Raw genomic sequence first — 19,073 nt, forward strand, 5'->3', positions numbered from 1 at the left:
CCCTGACTACAATTCAGATCCTGGACTTAAATTTCATTGGGATCCAGGGTCTAATTTAGACATAGGAGAGATTCTAAGACTCCCTGCCTTTTCTAAAACCAATGAAGAATTGAAGTAGAACTGGATCACCTCAAGGCCCAGCCTATAGCTGGGGCTAGAGAGGGTGCTAAAATACAGGGAGGGCAGGAGACAAGGAGGCAGTTCTGTATCCTGTGGACCTGGCACCCATCACCCTGTGACTCTCTCTCCATCATATGCTCCTGCACAGAGGATCCTTTACCACTACCAGGAACCTCCACTACCTTGAATCTGATTAAGGACTTACCATTGGAAAAGGGACCTAAGAAAAAAAATCACAGTCATGTAGTCTCTAATACTCCTCATCCCCTAACCCAGTAGCAGAAAATACAATTTGAAATACAGTAAGAGGATTTCTCTTCCTACCTGGATCCTGGGGCAGGGGGAGGGGGAGCCTAGAGTAGACACAGGCTAAGGGACAACATGGAATCAGGCACTTGGCTGACTCAGAATCTATCATCTTTCTCACATTTGTCTGCACTTAAGTCCTGCTCCCCAAAGGAAACTTTCTGAAGAGATCCAAATATCTAAGGTGATCTGTTGGTTAGCTACAGCCAGAAAAGTGCTCCATGTACCTGGGTTAACATGGGAGCTCAGACCTAGGCTCAGTGGTCCTTTGCCCATGAGTCAAGCTCCAGGCAAGCTGGGCCCACTGGGCTGGAACAGATGCCCCTGGGCTCCTGGTACCCAGACATACCCTCTGAGGCTCTCCTGCAAAGGTTGTACAGAGGCAGCATCCCCAGGCACCCCTAATGATCCAGGCACTGCATCCCTGAGGTTGCTCCATGTAACATGGGGTCATTCTGAGTGGGCTCTCCTGATGCAGACACCCACCCATCTGCTGCTCTCTTTTTCCCTCATCTGCCACAGGACCCCAGGGACAATTCTGTACCATATGACATGAAGCATGCAGGCTTCTGTACCTTATGACATCATAAAGGATGCAGCCTACTGCAGGCTGGCCACAGTCCTGTGTTCCCCTGATGACCAAGATCAGGGGCACTGCTCATCCCACCTTTCTCCAGAACAAAAGGAGGGTGGGTAAGATAACCCAGAATGATGTAACTGGCCAAGAAGCACTCACTGGGGTTAGGCAGATGCCAAATGGGATCTGCAATTGAGACCATATGGACAGACTGGTACCCTACTTCCCCACTCAGGTGGCACTTCCTGAACAAGAAGTACTGCAGGATCTTCTAGAAGGGGCACTGCCCCAAGAAGGTGATGAAGCCCACAGGACATTTTCATCAAAACAGCCACACACATCTCAATGGGGTCACCCATGCTAGGCCAATCCTGGGTGAGATTTCTATCCATCAGAGAAAAGTAGGACATCTCTTGGTCAAAGAAGTGTCTATAAAGGAGCTTTGAGGACACTTCCAAACTGTATCCTTCTGAAGACCAGTCTATAGATGTAGAACGTTCAATCCTCAGTGTGAAAGGTTTCATTGAAAGAAGTTTTAACATGTGACTGGAAACTTCCTTCTTCTCTTGGGTTCACAGTACATCATCTCCCAGTTTTCCTGGGAAAGACCATCTCAGGTACAGGTGTGAAACGACTGGCAGAGAACAAAGGCCTCAATCCTAGAGACAATCAAGAAGGACAGTAGCCGAGTAGGGCTTGACTCCATCTACAGGCAGCACTGGAAATCCACCAGGAAACATCCTTGAGATCCAGAGACAGCTCTCAGCAGAGGGGAAGGGAGGCTGATGGCTCTATACTCTGGGACCTCAGGCTCAGCCTCACAAGCAGCCTCCCTGGGGAAAGTGTAGAGGAACCTGGAAATTTCCCCCAGGGCTACTGGGGGCTGATGAGCAGACACTGGGTGACTTGGGCTTGCAGATGTAGCAAGTGGTCCCAGAACCTGAGGAAGGCAAGAGGCAAGTGAACTCTCTCTCACCCATGTTCAAGGTCCAACCTCAGAAATCCCAGTACCTCCCAGAGCTCTGTCACACCAGGAAGGCCAGCAGCAGTCTATTCTGTGAACACTGCCTGACAGAAGGTTGGACAGGACACACCTGAGGGTCAAGTGGAAAACAAGGTCATGAGAGTCTATTGCCTGCCATATATTCATGTGGGATTCCAACTTTGGAACCAGCTGCCATTGCCAAGACCATAAAGCCAGTGGGGTGGGTCACATTTATGAACTGCAGGCCTGGTGGATGCAGAGGCTGCTCTGGCTGAGGGCAGTCTGACCTTGACTGCTACATAGCTCAGGACCCTAAACTTTCAACATGACCAGGGCCCCTGGGAGGCTCAAGTGGCCCAGCAGAGATGTGTGGTGAGGACCTCCAAGACCCAGCTAGGCACCCAGGGCCTGAGTCTCCCTTTGTCACCTTCAAGCCCATCTCTTCAACTTTACCCAAGAGAAAGTCTCAGCTCACCTAGGGAGCAGGACCCAAATTCCTCTCCCTCTGAACCAGATCTGAAGGATTTGACATTCTCTGGAACATTGATCCAGACTCCACTGGGGAGACAAGGTATTAGTATGGTCCACCATACCCATGAATCCTTCTTTCACCAAAGCCAAAGTCATGAATAAACTTTGAAATGGAAACAAATAACCTTGAACTTTCCCCCTGTAGCCAGGATAGGAGGCAAGAGACAGGGAAGCTAAGAAACAGGGAGGGGGCTCAGCTTCCTGAGGCCTTGAGATTGAGATAGCAGGGGGAGAAGTGTGGCCATTCATTCTAAGTGCTCACAGGCTCATTGACCTTCAAGGAACAACTTGTATATCAGAGAGAACAGCCTTTCGATCCTGCCTTCAGCATTTTGTAGGAGCACAGCCTTGACCTTTCATTTAGAAGTTCTGGGGCCTCAGCCTCCTAGAACACTGAGCTGCTGCTTCAATCAAGTATTTTTGTATTATGTAAACATCCATGCACGTATGCCGAGGTCACCAAGGTCTTATATCCGTTTCTCTACATGCCTCTCAAGAAGCGTCAATGAAATTTCCTCCTGATAGAAATCCCAGCTTACTCTGGTCTTTCTCTTCAAAACAATCATTACACAAGACACTTCACTTTCATGTCATTAACTTCAGTCAAAACCATTAGGAGTCGTGTGCGTGTGTGTGTGTGTGTGTGTGTGTGTGTGTGTGTGTGTGTGTCTGTCTCAGAATTGATTTTGGGCTTCGAGTCTGGTTGTGAGGTGCCCCCACTCCCATTGTCCCCTGCCCTCCAATGTGGCACGTGCAGAGGAGTCTGAGACATCCTTTGCCAAAGTCCCAGAATGGAGACTGAAGGGTACCTAGAGACACAAATAGAAGTCCAGAATGAAAATAAGGTCACCATCAGATGAGATGATGGCGGAGGAGTTAGAAATTGTGCTAATATCTCCCCAAGTCCAGGTTCCCCAAAAGCCTTCCAGCAGAGTCTTGATGAAGACTCTACCAAAGACCTTGAGACCATTCCACAGAGGAATCCGCCCAACGCTGCAGCTTCCAGGCAGAAGTTCAGGAAATTCTGCTCTGAGGACACAGCTGGGCCCAGGGAGGTCCTCAGACATCTCTAGGAGTTTGCTAGACAGTGGCTGAGACCTGATATTCACACAAAGGAGATGTGGAGATACTGGTACAAGAGCAGTTCCAGGCCATCCTGCCTAGGATCTCAGCACAGGCCCAGAGAGGTCAGCCTGGAGTCAGAATCACTAGCTAAGGCCTGTCACTGGGTTCTTGCTCAACCTACATGTGAGAAGTCACCAAAGGTTCTCTTTGTTGGTCCAAGAGCCAACTGCACTCATGGGGAAATATGAACCTAGGTTTTTTTGAGCTTGCCTTTGACTAGTTGTAATAAGAACCCATCAAAACCCATGTCTGGGTCTCTCTCTGGCTGAGGCAGATCTCATTCCTGGGACTGAGCTCTAGCTAGAAAGTTTCTCCACTCTGTTAGGACAGTCAGCCCATTGCTTGATTTTGCTCTGTTGAATGCCTCTATTTCTGCACTTTCTGACATGCTTTAATAAGTTATGTATCCAAAAAGGTAAATTGCTTCAACTTTCAGAATTCTTGATTCTTGCTGTGGTGGCATGAATGGAAGCTTCTGTAACCCCATCCAGGAAACTAACATTTCAAGGATCTCTCAAATGAAAGTTTGGTCTTAAAAAATTAGGATTCAGCCCTTAGACAGATATTGTCTTCCTGCTCAGAAGATGAACTTTGCAGAATGGAGTTGGCCTCAAGGCCACTAAAGGATGCTTGTGAGCGACCATGGATCCAAAAATGAACATTCCAAGGAACCAGATCCTTGGTCTCGGGTGTCAAAACCCAGGCAGAGGAACTCCGCTAGGACCATTGCTGGACAATGCACGCATAGATTAGAGATAGGGGTGGCTATAGGCACCTAAGCGGGGTTTTTGGTGCAGTCAACCTGTCTCAGAGCCCCCCACTCCCCTGGGGCAGGTCTGGGGAAGTAGACACTGGTGCCTGAACATAGTTAGACCAGGCTCTGTGCTCATCCTGGGGGGCCTCTCAAAGACCCTCCTTCAGGGCACAGGAGGCAGCTACTACAGAACCAGAACCTGGGGGCCCTTCTCTTGGTACTGGGAGTGATTAAGAAGGCTGCCAGGTGGATACCCCCACCCACCTACCCATCCATTCAGAGGCCTCAAGAGACAACTTCCTGCCCTCAGATTTCATGAAGCATCTGTTGGTCAGGAGTGAACATGATGTTGGTCTGACCCAGGCTCACACCTGGATGACCCAGCAGTCAGGGCCACTTGGTCCTCACCTTTTACCTGCAGACTTGAGGGAGAGACCAGCCATCACCAGGGGGCACAGGGGACACCAAAGGTCTCGAGGGTCTACAGTGGGAGAGAGAAGACTCCTTGTAGCGGTTCAGGATGGGGCTCCCCTCAGCACAGACTTGGTCCTGATGTCTGGGTCTCCTGTCCACAGCCCCACCCCTCACCTACACTCAAGCCTCTGCCCAAGCACTTGGATTTAAGTGACCGGCAAATCCCTCAGTTCCTCTCTGCTCCAATTTCTTTTCCCGACAGTCTTACAATATAATGTTCCTCCTGTCATCCAGGAATACATAGTGACTCCCTCTCCAAATGCCTCCAAGTCATGACCGTGGCACTTCAGCCAATGTCCTGGGCTCCCCCAGGCACCCACAGTTCTGACCCATGAAGACCCTCCTCTAGGAAAACCTACCATGTTCATTCAAATCTGGTACTTTGTAGGATATGGACGCAGTGACCCTTGTATTCAAGTATTCAGCCAAGAACTTAAGTTTATACAGGAAGTATTTAACTGAAGTTCTTATATTTTTGCTAAAAATATTGTACACTAAGAAGTAAAACCATTTCTCTCACAGTGAGGATTTGCCATAAGCTTTAAGGCTGAACAATGGCATTTTCTCACATGATCAAGACAGCCCTACAAACCTTTAAAAAGTCACTTCGTCAAATGCAGAGTCCGTCTCAGGAAGAATTCCAGGTCTGGCCCTCGTCTTCTTCCCTGAGCTGCTCTGATATTTATAAAGCTCTCGAGTCTCCCAGGAGAAGAAAAAAGGAAAGTAAAGAACCCAGACTAGTGGACCCTCCTGGGGCTGAGCTGCTGCACTCAGAGCACATACTAGAACCACCCAGGACCTTCAGAACTGCTACTACTTGGGTCCCGCCTGGATCATCACATCAGAATCCCTGAAGAAGGGACCTCATTAGCACTGGGAAACCCTCTTCAGGTAGTTCTAATCTATAGTCTCAGTGTGACTCACTAAAATCCCAGCCCCTGCAGCATAGTGAGGTGGGGAAGTCAAGGAGGCTCCCGCTCTCATACGGCTCATGACAGGATACTTGCTATTCCTTGACAGGAGGAAATCTCCACCCAGGCTGCATGCTGAAATCACCCAGACACTTCAAAAATGTCAGTTCCTGGACCTCACCTTCAGGTACTGAATTCTCCAACACTGGGACTGACCTTTGAAAAGAGGAATCCACTGTCGCCTCAGGACTGGGAAGGAGTCTGCAGGTGAATTCACTCACACACATGATCCCTGCTCTGACTGACCTCAGACAGCGAGTGGGAAAGGGGACTTGACCAAGGACTTACACTGAAATTGACTAAGTGTTGGCTGAGGTCAAGGACAGACTAAGGGACAGTACTTATGATGAGTGCACTCTGGAAAGCCTTTATGCACAAGACAACAGACACCTCGGTCAGGGGTAGGAGGCCAGCTTGATGAAAAGCCCTGGAGAGGGACATGCAACTAACAGAAGGAGCACAGCTCCCAAGACCTAAGGATGCTTGATATTCTCAGCATGGTGCAGTATGGATGTTTGAGGTTCTCAGTGTGGCTGAAACAGATGATTGAGGAAATTCAGCTTGATCAAGTGGACAGATGTGAAAAAGAAATTCCTGTCCTGAATAGCCTAAGAAAGAGGCTTGGTCTGCATACCAGGGACAGGGAGAGAAAGATCCCTATCAGAATGCTGTGGCTGTTGACCTTGAGTGACATTCCATGCCTGGACTTTTTACTTCTAGTGTGAAAACAGATCTAGTTCACACCCTGTATGAGTGATAGTGATTTCTCTTAAGTTGAAGCTGTGAGTGAGCTATGAAGGGAATTCAGGAATTGTTCCCTATGAGAAGATGGTGTGGGCCCCCCCATGTGACTTACAAGAACATCCTAAGATCCCTGATGGGATCCCTATACCCTCAGATGTCCATGGTATCTCCACACCCATTTCCTGTCTCCTCTTCAGCAGATTCCACCCCAGAGACAGTGAGCTATTGCTTAGGACTGAACTTTAAGATAATTTGAACATCAAAGCCTACTGCACCTGACACAAGGGATACCATGGCCACTTCTGGTCTCTATATCCAATGGCATGAAAATCTGTGTGAATGAATAAAAGGACATCTATTTCTGTCTTGTGCTTGGGACTCAGAACACAGACCTCAGAGCATGGAGAAAACTCAGCTTCCTGGGCCTTGGGACCCATCATTCTTCTCCCTCTCCTCCATTGCCCTACCTGCATGGAGACTCCTTCCCCATCATGGTGGCTTCAAGTCCTAGAGGAGGGAGTAAGAATCCTGACGTTAGCCTTTCCTGAGGGATCAGATGGCTATTCTTTCAGGTTCCTGGGCGTCACTCTCTCCATTTAATGTACAGCTTCCGTCTCTCACTTCAGAACTACATAGTGTAGTTTATAAGTTTTAAAATAACATGTTTATTTGTACCTTATCTTTTAGACCTTTTTCTCCACATTTCCTTGAAAAAGTTCACTGGATGATTCCATCTCTTGAGTAGACTCAAAGTATTAATTATGTCAGGTAAACATCCATCTATATACATCCACCTTATTTCACCTTCCTAACAATGCCTAAAGTAAGACCAAACACTAGATTGGGGTATTCGAAAAAAATATCTTTCCCATGGATAATATAGGCTTGGTGAGAACTCAGTTGCCTTATGGGTCATAGAAGGCACCCATCATCTCATCGCTGGGGCAGAAATGAACATTTGAGCCCAGAGCTGGGGTTAGTTGACAACTTCTGACCTGCATGTTAAATCCCATGCTGGGGGTCACATTAGGATCTGTTGCCCTGCGCAGTTTACTACACGTCAGTTAATGACAGCCATGGGTACAGGAACGTCTGACCAGAATTGGAAAAACCACAACCCTAATCAGAGACCTCCCTCCACCCAGGGACAAGCTCCTGTGTACAGTTACCCATATAAAGAGGGTTAATTTAACACCAAGGACAAGACACACAGGGTTGACAGTGAAGATGCTACTGCTGGTGCCCATGAGAAGAATCTTTAATGTCAGAACTATTTCAGTTCTAGAGTGAAGAACCATCAGCTAATTTAAGAGTTCTACACAGACTGGGGTTTCTGTACTTCCCACTTGCATGGAACCCCTCAGCAAGGAAAAAATTCTGAGATCAGGGGTGTGTATTTGTGAAACTGCCCCAACCTTTGACAATGTGACTCCAGAAACCCCAGCTTCTCTAGACCACAGCACATCTTCTCCCAGGATTCCACACACAACCCAGCTCAGGTGCAAGTGTGGGATGATGGCACAAGAGAACAAAGGCTCCCAAACCTGGATGAACCAACTAGGACAGTGGCCTGGTTGGCCCTGACTCCATCCATAGGCAGCTCTTGGAATCCACCAGGACACAGCCCTCAGCTCAGCACACAGTCCCAGCTGAGAGAGAGGCTGAAAGTCACAGCTGCTTCCAAGGACCTCTGAACTCAACCCCACACAAGCAGCCTCGTGGAAAGTGAGGAGCAGCGTGGACACCCCCCCCCTACACCATGACTGGTGGTTGAGGAGCTGACACTGGGAGACTTGGGCAAGTGGATCCAGAACCTCACGAACCCTGGAGGCAGGTGGAATCTCTCTGGTCCATCCTTCCCATTTGGCCATCAGAAATTCCACTACATCCCAGAAGGCCATCAGTCGACAAATGATCTACAAAACCTTCATTATTGGTAGTTCAACACCTCACTGAAAGGTTGAAAGGAAACTCATGTGAGTCTGCCATCTGTCACCTTTTCAGGCTAGGGATTCCAACATGGAACCAGCTGCCTTTGCCAGTTCCCAAAGCCAGGAGGATGGGTCACATTCATTGACTACAGTCCCTGGGTTACAGGGGTTGCTTTGGCTGAGGGCAGTCTGACCTGGACTCCTTATAGAATATGAACTTTAAACATGAGCAGGATGCCTGAGAGGCTCAAGCGTCCCAGGAAGTGATGTGTGATAAGGACTTCCAGAACCTGGCCAGGCACTCAGGGCCTGAGTCTTCCCCTGTCACCTTCAAGCCCATCTCAACTTCACCCAAGAGAAGATCCATCTTGCCACAGGATCTAGATAGATCCTTCATAAACTCTGAACCAGATCTGGAGATTTTAAGATCCTCTGAACATTGATCCCAACTCAATTTAGCACAGCCCCCTATACAAATGAACTCCTTCCCAAGGCCAAGGTCATAAATAAACCTTGAAATGGGAACAGACGACTTTGATCTTTCTCCATGTAGTCAGGATTGGAGCAGAGAGACAGAGAAACCAAGAGCTGGGAGGGGCTCAACTTCCAGGGGCCTTGAGGCTGAGATAGCAGGGGGAGAATTGTGACCATTTATTCTTAGTACTCACAGGCCCATTGATCTTCAAGAAACAACTTCTACATAGAGAATAGCTTTTGGTTTTTGCAAGATGGCGGCTTAGGAGGACACTAGGCTCACCGCACGTCCTGCTGATCACTTAGATTCCACCTACACCTGCCTAAATAACCCAGAAAACCGCCAGAGGATTAGCAGAACGGAGTCTCCGGAGCCAAACGCAGACGAGAGGCCCACGGAAGAGGGTAGGAAGGGCGGCGAGGCGGTGCGCGCTCCACGGACTGGCGGGAGGGAGCCGGGGCGGAGAGGCGGCTCCCCGGCCAAGCAGAGCCCCCGAGTCTGGCTTGCAGAAGCGGAGGGGCCTGACGGACTGTGTTCGGACAGCAAGCGCGACTTAGCGTCTGGGAGGTCATAAGTTAACAGCTCTGCTCGGAAAGCGGGAAGGCTGGAGGACAAAGGGAGGGAGAGCTGCTGAGCCCCCGGAAGACAGAGCTCAGTTTGGTGGGGAACAAAGGCGCTCGCCAGCGCCATCTCCCCCGCCCATCCCCCAGCCAAAATCCCAAAGAGAACCAGTTCCTGCCAGGGAACTCGCTCGCTCCGCGCAAACACCCAACTCTGTGCTTCTGCGGAGCCAAACCTCTGGCAGCGGATCTGACTCCCTCCCGCTGCCACAGGGCCCCTCCTGAAGTGGATCACCTAAGGAGAAGCTATCTAAGCCTGCCCCTCCTGCCCCTGTGCACCTTGCCTACCCACCCCAGCTAATACGCCAGATCCCCAGCATCACAAGCCTGGCAGTGTGCAAGTAGCCCAGACGGGCCACACCACCCCACAGTGAATCCCGCCCCTAGGAGAGGGGAAGAGAAGGCACACACCAGTCTGACTGTGGCCCCAGCGGTGGGCTGGGGGCAGACATCAGATCTGACTGCGGCCAGCCCACCAACTCCAGTTATACACCACAGCACAGGGGAAGTGCCCTGCAGGTCCTCACCACACCAGGGACTATCCAAAATGACCAAGCAGGAGAATTCCCCTCAGAAGAATCTCCAGGAAATAACAGCTAATGAGCTGATCAAAAAGGATTTAAATAATATAACAGAAAGTGAATTTAGGATAATAGTCAAAATTAATCGCTGGGCTTGAAAACAGTATACAGGACAGCAGAGAATCTCTTGCTACAGAGATCAAGAGACTAAGGAACAGTCACAAGGAGCTGAAAAACGCTTTAAATGAAATTATAACAAAATGGAAACCACCACAGCTCGGCTTGAAGAGGCAGAGGAGAGAATAGGTGAACTAGAGGATAAAGTTATGGAAAAAGAAGAAGCTGAGAAAAAGAGAGATAAAAAAAATCCAGGAGTATGAGGGGAAAATTAGAGAACTAAGTGATACACTAAAAAGAAATAATATACGCATAATTGGTATCCCAGAGGAGGAAGAGAGAGGGAAAGGTGCTGAAGGGGTACTTGAAGAAATAATAGCTGAGAACTTCCCTGAACTGGGGAAGGAAAAAGGCATTGAAATCCAAGAGGCACAGAGAACTCCCTTCAGACGTAACTTGAATCGATCTTCTGCACGACATATCATAGTGAAACTGGCAAAATACAAGGATAAAGAGAATAGCTTTTCAATCCTGCTTTCAGAATTTTCTAGTAGGGCAACCTTGACCTTTCATTTAGAGTTCTGGGCCTCATCCTCCTACAACATTGTGCTGCAGTTGCTACAAGAGTCATTCTTAGAATATTTGTGTCACGTATACATCTGTGTACACACTGAGATCACATGGTCTTACATCCATTTCTCCACATGCCTCACAAGAGGTGTAAGTGAATTCTCCTGTTATAGATCCCAGTTAACTCTAGTCTTTCTCTTCAAAACTATCTTTACACACAACAGTTCACTTTCCTATTACTGATGAGTTTAGCCAAAACATTAGGATTCAGTCCTTGGACTAATAGGATCTTCCTGCTCAGAAACAAACTTGGTGAGAACTGAGAGGACGTCATGGTCACTAGAGGGAGCATATGAGTGGCCATGGATCAAAAAAATGAACATTCCAGGGAACCCAAACCCTCCATCTTAGGTGTCAAAACCCAGGCAGGGACTCTTCTAGGACCAGGGGGGTGGGCAATGCACCCATAGATCAGTCAGACAGGGGTGGCTGCAGGCACATCAGCTGGGTTTAAGTGCAGTCACCTTGGCTGGGAGCTCCTCCCTTGGGGGCATCTTCGTGGAGATAGACAAGGTGCCTGAACCTGGTTAGACAAGACTCTACGTGCTCACCCCAGGAGGCATTTCAAAGACTCTTCTTCAGGGCACAGAAGGCAGCTGCTGCAGGTACACCAGGACCTGGGGTCCCTTCTCCTGGTACTGATGACTGTAAAAAGGCTGCCAGATGGATACCCCCACCCACCTACCCATCCACCCAGATGCCTCAAGAGACATCTTCCTACCCTCAGATTTCATGAGGTATCAAGGAGTCAGGAGTGAACATGATGCTGCTCTGAACAAGGTAGGACCAAGATAACCCAGCACCAAGAGCCACCTGTCCCCACCCTTTCCTGAGACCTTAGGGAGATGCCAGCCACCACCAGGGGGCACAGGGACAGCAGAGGGCTCGAGGGTCTAGAGGGGAGGACCAGGGATCCTCTAGAAGAGGGTCAGGCTAGAACTTGCCCTGAGTGTCCCCGTGTCTGAGCCACCTGTTGACAGGCCCACCTCACCTACATTCAGCCTCTACTCACACATTTGGGTTTTAGGGACCAGCAAATCCCTCAGTTTCTCCCTTTGCTCCAGTTTCTTTTCTCAACAGTCTTAATATAGTGCTCCTCGTGTCATCCAGGAATATACAGTGACTCCTCTCCAAAATGCCTCCAAGTCACTTCTATCACACATCAGCCACTGTCCTGGGCTCACCCAGGCACCCACAGTTCTGACCCATGAAGAAAACCTAGTAGATTCATTCATGTCTAGTACCTTACCTGTAAGATACTAACACAGTGCCCCGTCGTGTTCAAGTATTCAGCCACGAACTTAAATATGTTCTGTGTAAATACGTTTAACTGAAATTCCTATATTTTTGCTGGAATTGTTTTATACTAGGTGAAAGTGTTTAGCTTACAGTGAGGACTTACCATAAATTTTGAGGATGAATTGGAGCATTTGCTCACATGTCATCTTGAGGACATACAGCCCTACAAACATTTGAAAAGTCACTTCGTCAAATGTAATGCCAATTGAGAGAGTCAGTCTCAGGAAGAATTCCAGGTCTGGCCCTTGTCCTCTTCCCTGAGCTGCTCTGATCTTTATGAAGTTCTATTCAGTCTCTTGGAGAGAAAAAACAAGGAAAGTAAAGCAAAACCAGACAGTCTGATCTTTTTGACACTGAGCTACTGCACCCAGAGGGCTCATTAGAACCAGCCGGGACCTTCAGAACTGCTACTTGGGCCCCACCTGCATCGTCACATAAGACTCCCTGAAGAAGGGACCTCATCAGCACTGGGAGACCCCCTCCAGGCAGTTCTAATTGACAGCCTCAGTGTGACTCACTAAAATCCTAGTGCCCCAGAGCACAGTGAGGTGGGGAAGCCAAGGAGGCCCCTGCTTTCAGGTGCAGCTCATGACAGGGTACATACCATTCCTCCATGGGAGGAAATCTCCACCCAGGCTGCATGTTGAAATCACCCAGCTGCTTCAAAATGTCAGTTCTTGGACCTCACCCTCAATGTACTGAAGTCCCCAAAGGGACGGACTTTTGAAAAGAGGAATCCACTGTCACCTCAGGACTGGGAAGGAGTCTGCAGCTGAATTCAGTTGCACACACGATCTACCATCTCACTGACCAGGACTTAGTAGAATTTTCTAAGTGTTTGGTGAGGTCAAGAACAGACTACAGAGGGGTCACCTGATGGAAGAACTTTACGTGCAAGACAACGGACACCTCAGAGGTAGGAGCCAGCTTGTGAATAGCCATGGAGGGTGATGTGCAGCTAACAGAAGGAGCACGGCTCCCAAGACAAGAGATGTTCAATGTACTCAGGATGGTGCAGAGCAGTGTGGCTGGAGCATGGGTAATTGAGGAAATTCATTCAGCCAGATCTGTCGAGTGGACAAACATGGAAGACAAATTGTGGTCCTGAATAACCAAGAGGCTTGGTCTGCACACCAGGAATGTGAGAGAAAGATTCCCATCAGAATGCTATGGATGCTACCCTTGAGACAGACCTTCCTGGATTTTTTTATTTCTAGTGTGGAAACAGATCTAGTTTATGCCCCTTATGTGTGATGGTGGATATCAGATTTCTGCTTAAGTTGAAGCTGTGAGTGAGGGATGAAGGGAGTTCAGGAATTGTTCCCTATGAGTAGATGCTATGCCCCCCCCCAACATGTGATCTACATGAATGTCCTAAGGTCCCTGGATGGGATCCTTGCCCTCTCAGCTGTCCATGGGATCTCCACACCCATTTCCTGTCTCCACCCCAGTGGACCCCACCCCAGAAGCAGTGAGCCACTTTTTATGACTGAGGTTTAAGACAGTTTGAACACTGAAGCCTACTGCACCTGACACAAGGGATGCCATGCCTGCTGCTGTGTAATGGAATAAGACCTCTAGTTCTGTCTTGTCCCTGAGGCTCAGGTAGGACACAGACAGAGACCAAGGGCAGGAAGAAAACTCGGCTTCCTGGGCCTTGGGACCCATCATTCTTCTCCCTCTCCTCCATTGCTCTTCCTGCATGGAGACTCCTTCCGCATCATAGGGACTTTCAGATCATAGAGGAGTTAGAATCCTGCCTTTAGCCTTTCCTGAGGGATCAGATGGCTGTTCTTTCAGGTTCCTGGGCCTCATTCCTTCCATTTAATGTACAGCTGCTACTTCTCACTTCTTGCATTACAAGTACCTAGCATAGTTTTCTAGGTATTCATATTAATATATTAATATATATTAATAATTCATATTTTATAACATAAAAATAATATATGTTTTTAGACCTGTTTCTCCACATTTTCTGGGACAACTTCAAATGAACACATCCCCTTGAGTAGACTCAAGTTTGGTCTTCAACAATTGCTCAGTTTCAAACATCTACATCTATGTACACATGCACCTTCTCTTTCCTAACAATACCTGAAATAAGACCAAACAATCCAGAGGAGACTGTGTGCAAAAATCCCTTTACCACGGAGAATAGAAGCTTGGTGAGAACTCAGTTTGCCTGATGGGGTGCCCTCTATGACCTCATCCTCTCAACCTGGGGCAGAAAAGAACATTTGCACCCAGATCTGGGGTTGGTTAACAACTTCTGATCTGGGTGTTAAATTCCAGGCTAAGGGTCACACTAGGATCTGCCGCCCTGGGAAGTACACCACAGATCACTCAATGACAGCCTTGGGAACTGGTGCTCGACCACCATGATCAGAGACTTTCCCCCACAGAGACAAGACCCTCTGTCCAGTTACTTGTATAAGGAGGACTGGTCTAACACTAAGGACAAGACATGCAGGGTTGCTAGTGAGGATGGTACTACTGATACCCATGCAGAGAGCCTTTAATGCCAGAACTATCTCAATTCCTGACTGAAGAACGATTGGCTAAGTTAGGAGTTCTACATATGCTGGTGTTTCTGCACTTCCCACTTGCATGGAAACTCTCAGCTAGGAAAAAAATTCTGAAATCAGGGGTATGCATTTGGAAAATACCCCAATCTTTCAATCTCTAGGTAGAGGCATGGGGCTCAATGATGCTCTGCAACCTCTGGCCACATTGTCATCAGGCACACCTCCAAGGCCCTCAAATCAAGCTAGTTTAGGGGCACCTGTGATTTAAGACAGGCACTCCAAGCTTAAGTCCCTGAATTAACCACAGCTTTGTGGATAGGAATGACTCGACCAGGCGGGTGAGACAGAAGGTCTCCTTTATGGTTTTTAAAACCACCAGAGATCTCAGTTGGCCCATCCATACTTGACCAATCAAGGGTGAGCTTTCCATACCTATTAGAGAAAATGCTGGCCAGAGCCAATGGATATACACAAACTTTGACAACGCCTTCAAAACATCTGCTTTAGTCAAATCTACAGATCTGGAATTTCAGCCTGATTTGGGAATTGTTTCACTGAAAGATGGTTTACCATGTGACCCTGGAAATCTCTAGACCACAGCACATCTTCTCCCAGAATTCCACACACAGCCTAGCTCAGGTGCAGGTGTGGGATGATGGCATAAGAGAACAAAGGCTCCCAAACCTGGATGAACCAACTAGGACAGTGGCCTGGTTGGCCCTGACTCCATCCATAGGCAGCTCTTGGAATCCACCAGGACACAGCCCTCAGCTCAGCACACAGTCCCAGCTGAGACAGAGGCTGAAAGTCACAGCTGCTTCCAAGGACCTCTGAACTCAACCCCACACAAGCCTCGTGGAAAGTGAGGAGCAGCATGGACACCCCCCTCTACACCATGACTAGCGGTTTGAGGAGCTGACACTGGGAGACTTGGGCAAGTGGATCCAGAACCTCATGAACCCTGGAGGCAGGTGGAATCTCTCTGGTCCATCCTTCCCATTTGGCCATCAGAAGTCCCACTGCATCCCAGAGCTCTGTCACACCCAGAAGGTCATCAGTAGACAGATGAACTACTGACAGAAGGCTTTGTAGATCAACACTTCATTGCAAGGTTGAAAAAAAACAAGGTCATGCAAGTTTGCCACCTGTCACCTATTCCAGCTGGGGATTCCAATTTGCAACCTTTGTCAAGTCCCAAAGCCAGTGGAATGGGTCACATTCCTGGACTATAGGCCCTGGGGTTACAGGGGCTGCTTTGGCTGAGGGAAGTTTGACCTTGACTGCTATATGCTCTGGAATATGAACTTTAAACATGACCAGGATGCTCAAGAGGCTCAGGCAGCCCAGGAAAGTGATATGTGATGAAGACCTCCAGAACCTGGCCAGGCACTCAGGGCCTGAGCCTTCCCCTTGTCACCTTCAAGCCCGTCTCAACTTACTCAAGAGAAGGTCCCATCTCTCCACAGGATCTAGATAGATCCTTTACAAACTCTGAACCAGATCTGGAAACTTCAAGATCCTCTACAACATTGATCCTAACTCCAGTGGGGAGACAAGATATTAACACAGTCCCCTGTATGCATGAATTCTTCCTTCCCCTAGGTTGAGGTCATGAATAAACTTTGGAATGGACAACTTTGATCTTTCTCCCTGTAGAAGAAAGACAAGGAAGCCAAAGAACTGGGAGTGGTCTCAGCTTCCCAGGGCCTTGAGTTTGGCCACCTTATCCTGCATTCTCATTGTTAGTGTTCACAGGCTCATTGACATTCAAGGGGCACTTTTACATCAGAGAGAACACTTTATATCCTGCCTTCAGCGTCTTCTAGGAGGACAGCCTTGTCCCTTCATTTGGAAGTTCTTGGCATCATCCTCCTACAATATTGAGCTGAAGGTGCTGTAATAGTCTTAGAATATTTCCATGTCATGTGTACACCCATGCACATATGTCGAGATCACATGGTCTTTACATCCATTTCTCCACATGCCTCACAAGAAGTGTAAGTTAAATTTCATCCCGTTATAGATCCCAGCTTACTCTAGTCTCTCTCTTCAAAACTATCATTACACCCAACGGTTCACTTTCCTATTACTAATAAGTTTAACCCAAACAATTAGGATTCAGTCCTTGGACAAGTAACTGTCTTCCTGCTAACATGAACTTTGTGAGAACTTAGCTAACCGCATGGTCACTAGAGGGCGCTTGTGAGCAACCATAGATCCAAAAGTGAGCATTCCAGGAACTCAGACCCTCTGTCTGGGTGTCAAACCCCAGGCAGAGGGACTCTGCTAGAACCACGGGGTGGGCAATACACCCATACATTAGTCAGGGACAAGGGTGGCCCTGTCTGGGGGCCCCACCCCCAGGGCATCTCTGTGGAGGGAGACACTGGTTAGACTGGACTCTATGTGCTCACCCTGGGAGGCTTTTCCAAGAGCCTCCTTCAGGGCACAGTAGGGGAAACAAAAGCAGTCCCAGGTGCACCAGGGCTCAATTTCCTTTTCTTGGATCACAGGATGGGGCAGTAGGGGTGTGCGAGGACTTGCACAGATTGCAGGCTAGATACCCTATCTCCTACCTACCCATTCACCCAGAGGCCTCCACAAACAACTTGCTGCCTTAAGATTCCTGGTTGCATCCAAGGAGTCAGGAGTTATTCACCAGGTCCTGACCAAGGTAGGAACTGGATGACCCAAAAGTCAAACTCCTGGTCCCCACCCTTTCCCCTGAGACCTGTGGGAGGTGACAGCTGCCACCTGGGGGCACCCTGGACACCACAGGGATGGAGGGTCTATAGTAGGAAGGTCAGTGTGGGGCTCCTCCTCACCACAGAAATCATCCCTGTGTGTTTGAGCCCCCTGTCCCCAGTTTCAGTCAGACTCATCACACACTTGGGCTTAAATGGTCTCAAACCTCCCCGTTTTTTCCCCCCTCTGGTCCACTCTTTTCCCCCTGACAATCCAAAAATTTTATTTCTCTTTTGTCATTCAGGAACCTGTGACTATCTCTATAAATAGTTCCAAGTCCCTTCCATGGCACATCTGAAACTATCTGCCCTTGGCTCACCCAGAATTTGCCATTTACGGACCTTCCTCTAGGAAAACCAAGTATGTTCATTCACTTCAAGTACTTTTGCCTGTACAATACTAACACAGTGCCCCTTGTATTCAAGCATTCAGCCAAGAGTTTCAACCTATCTACACAGGAAGCATTTTTAATAGAAACAATTTCTTACAGCGTTGGGTTTCCATAAGCTTTCAAGGTGAAACAGCATTTCCTCACATCATCTCTGCAGGACAAATAACCCTAAGAATATTTGACAAACCCATTATCTGATCTGCAAACCCTCCGGAGGAAATCTCTGGAAGAGTTTCTAGGTCAGGCTCCAGTCCTCTGCCTCAAGCTGCTGGGTTCTCATAAAATGCTTTCATTTCTCAAGGGGTGAGGGGGAGCAAAATTAGAAGAGCCTGACCATTTGGACCCTATTGAAGCAAATTTACCCATCCTGATGGTGCATTAGAACCACCTGAGACCTTCGGAACTGCTGACACTTTGGACCCCACCTGGATCGTCACTGGAGAATCCCTGAAGGGAGCCCCCTCAGCACCGTGAAAGGTCAGCGAGTTCTAATTTACAGCCCAGGAATGAGTCCATTACAAAATCCCCACCTCCCTGGAGCACAGTGAGGAGGGTTGGGGGATGGGGAGAAGACTAAGGAGCCCCCCCCCACCCCGCTGTCAGCTGCAGCTCATGGCAAAATGCACGCTATTCCTCTATGGGAATAGAGCTCTACCAGGCTGCTCGTTGGAATAAACTAAAGAACTGTTTACAAATACAAAGTGGTGGGCCTCAGCCCAAAGTAATTCTGTCCAAATCACTGGCATTGGTCTTTGACAAACGCCTCCAAGTGATTCCACTTAACATTCCAGGTCCTATTAAGTTTTGAAGCATCAGTGTTGGGAAGCTATTCTAGTTTGCTTACAGACATGATCCATGATTTCACGGACCTTAAAGACCACTGGAAGGTCTAGACTTGACCAAGGAGTTACATCACGTGTACAACATGAGTCCGTTTTCAGGACTGAGTAACAGACAGCACCTGAGAAGGTGTTTGTGCACAGAGGACTGAAAATTTGAGGGAGGAGCAGGAACCAGCTTGATAAATAGCACTGGGGGCGGGGGGGGGGGGAGATAATGGGAAGGGAGTACTTCACACAGAAAAGCTAAGTCCCCAAGAGAAAGTTGTACCCCACTGTGGTCCAGAGATGAGAGAAGGTAGGTGTGCCTGTCCTACTGATCTGAAGCTTCATTCTGGGTCAACCTGGCACAGTGTCTGCCCCGAACAGTCCTAGGAAGACATTTGGCCTACA

The 19,073-nt window shown here is 48.4% G+C and overlaps 1 long non-coding RNA gene across 1 annotated transcript; it reads left to right on the forward strand.

Annotated features, from left to right (window-relative positions):
• The first annotated feature begins 1,019 nt into the window (after positions 1-1,019).
• On the forward strand, positions 1,020-18,765 carry LOC109499726. Its single transcript, XR_006597767.1, has 5 exons — positions 1,020-2,559; positions 5,893-6,050; positions 17,219-17,379; positions 17,695-17,810; positions 18,143-18,765. It is a non-coding gene; the product is annotated as an uncharacterized LOC109499726 (long non-coding RNA).
• The last annotated feature ends 308 nt before the right edge of the window (positions 18,766-19,073 follow it).

This window comes from Felis catus, chromosome A1, assembly GCF_018350175.1.
Source record: "Felis catus isolate Fca126 chromosome A1, F.catus_Fca126_mat1.0, whole genome shotgun sequence".
In the NCBI taxonomy this organism is placed as follows: domain Eukaryota; kingdom Metazoa; phylum Chordata; class Mammalia; order Carnivora; family Felidae; genus Felis; species Felis catus.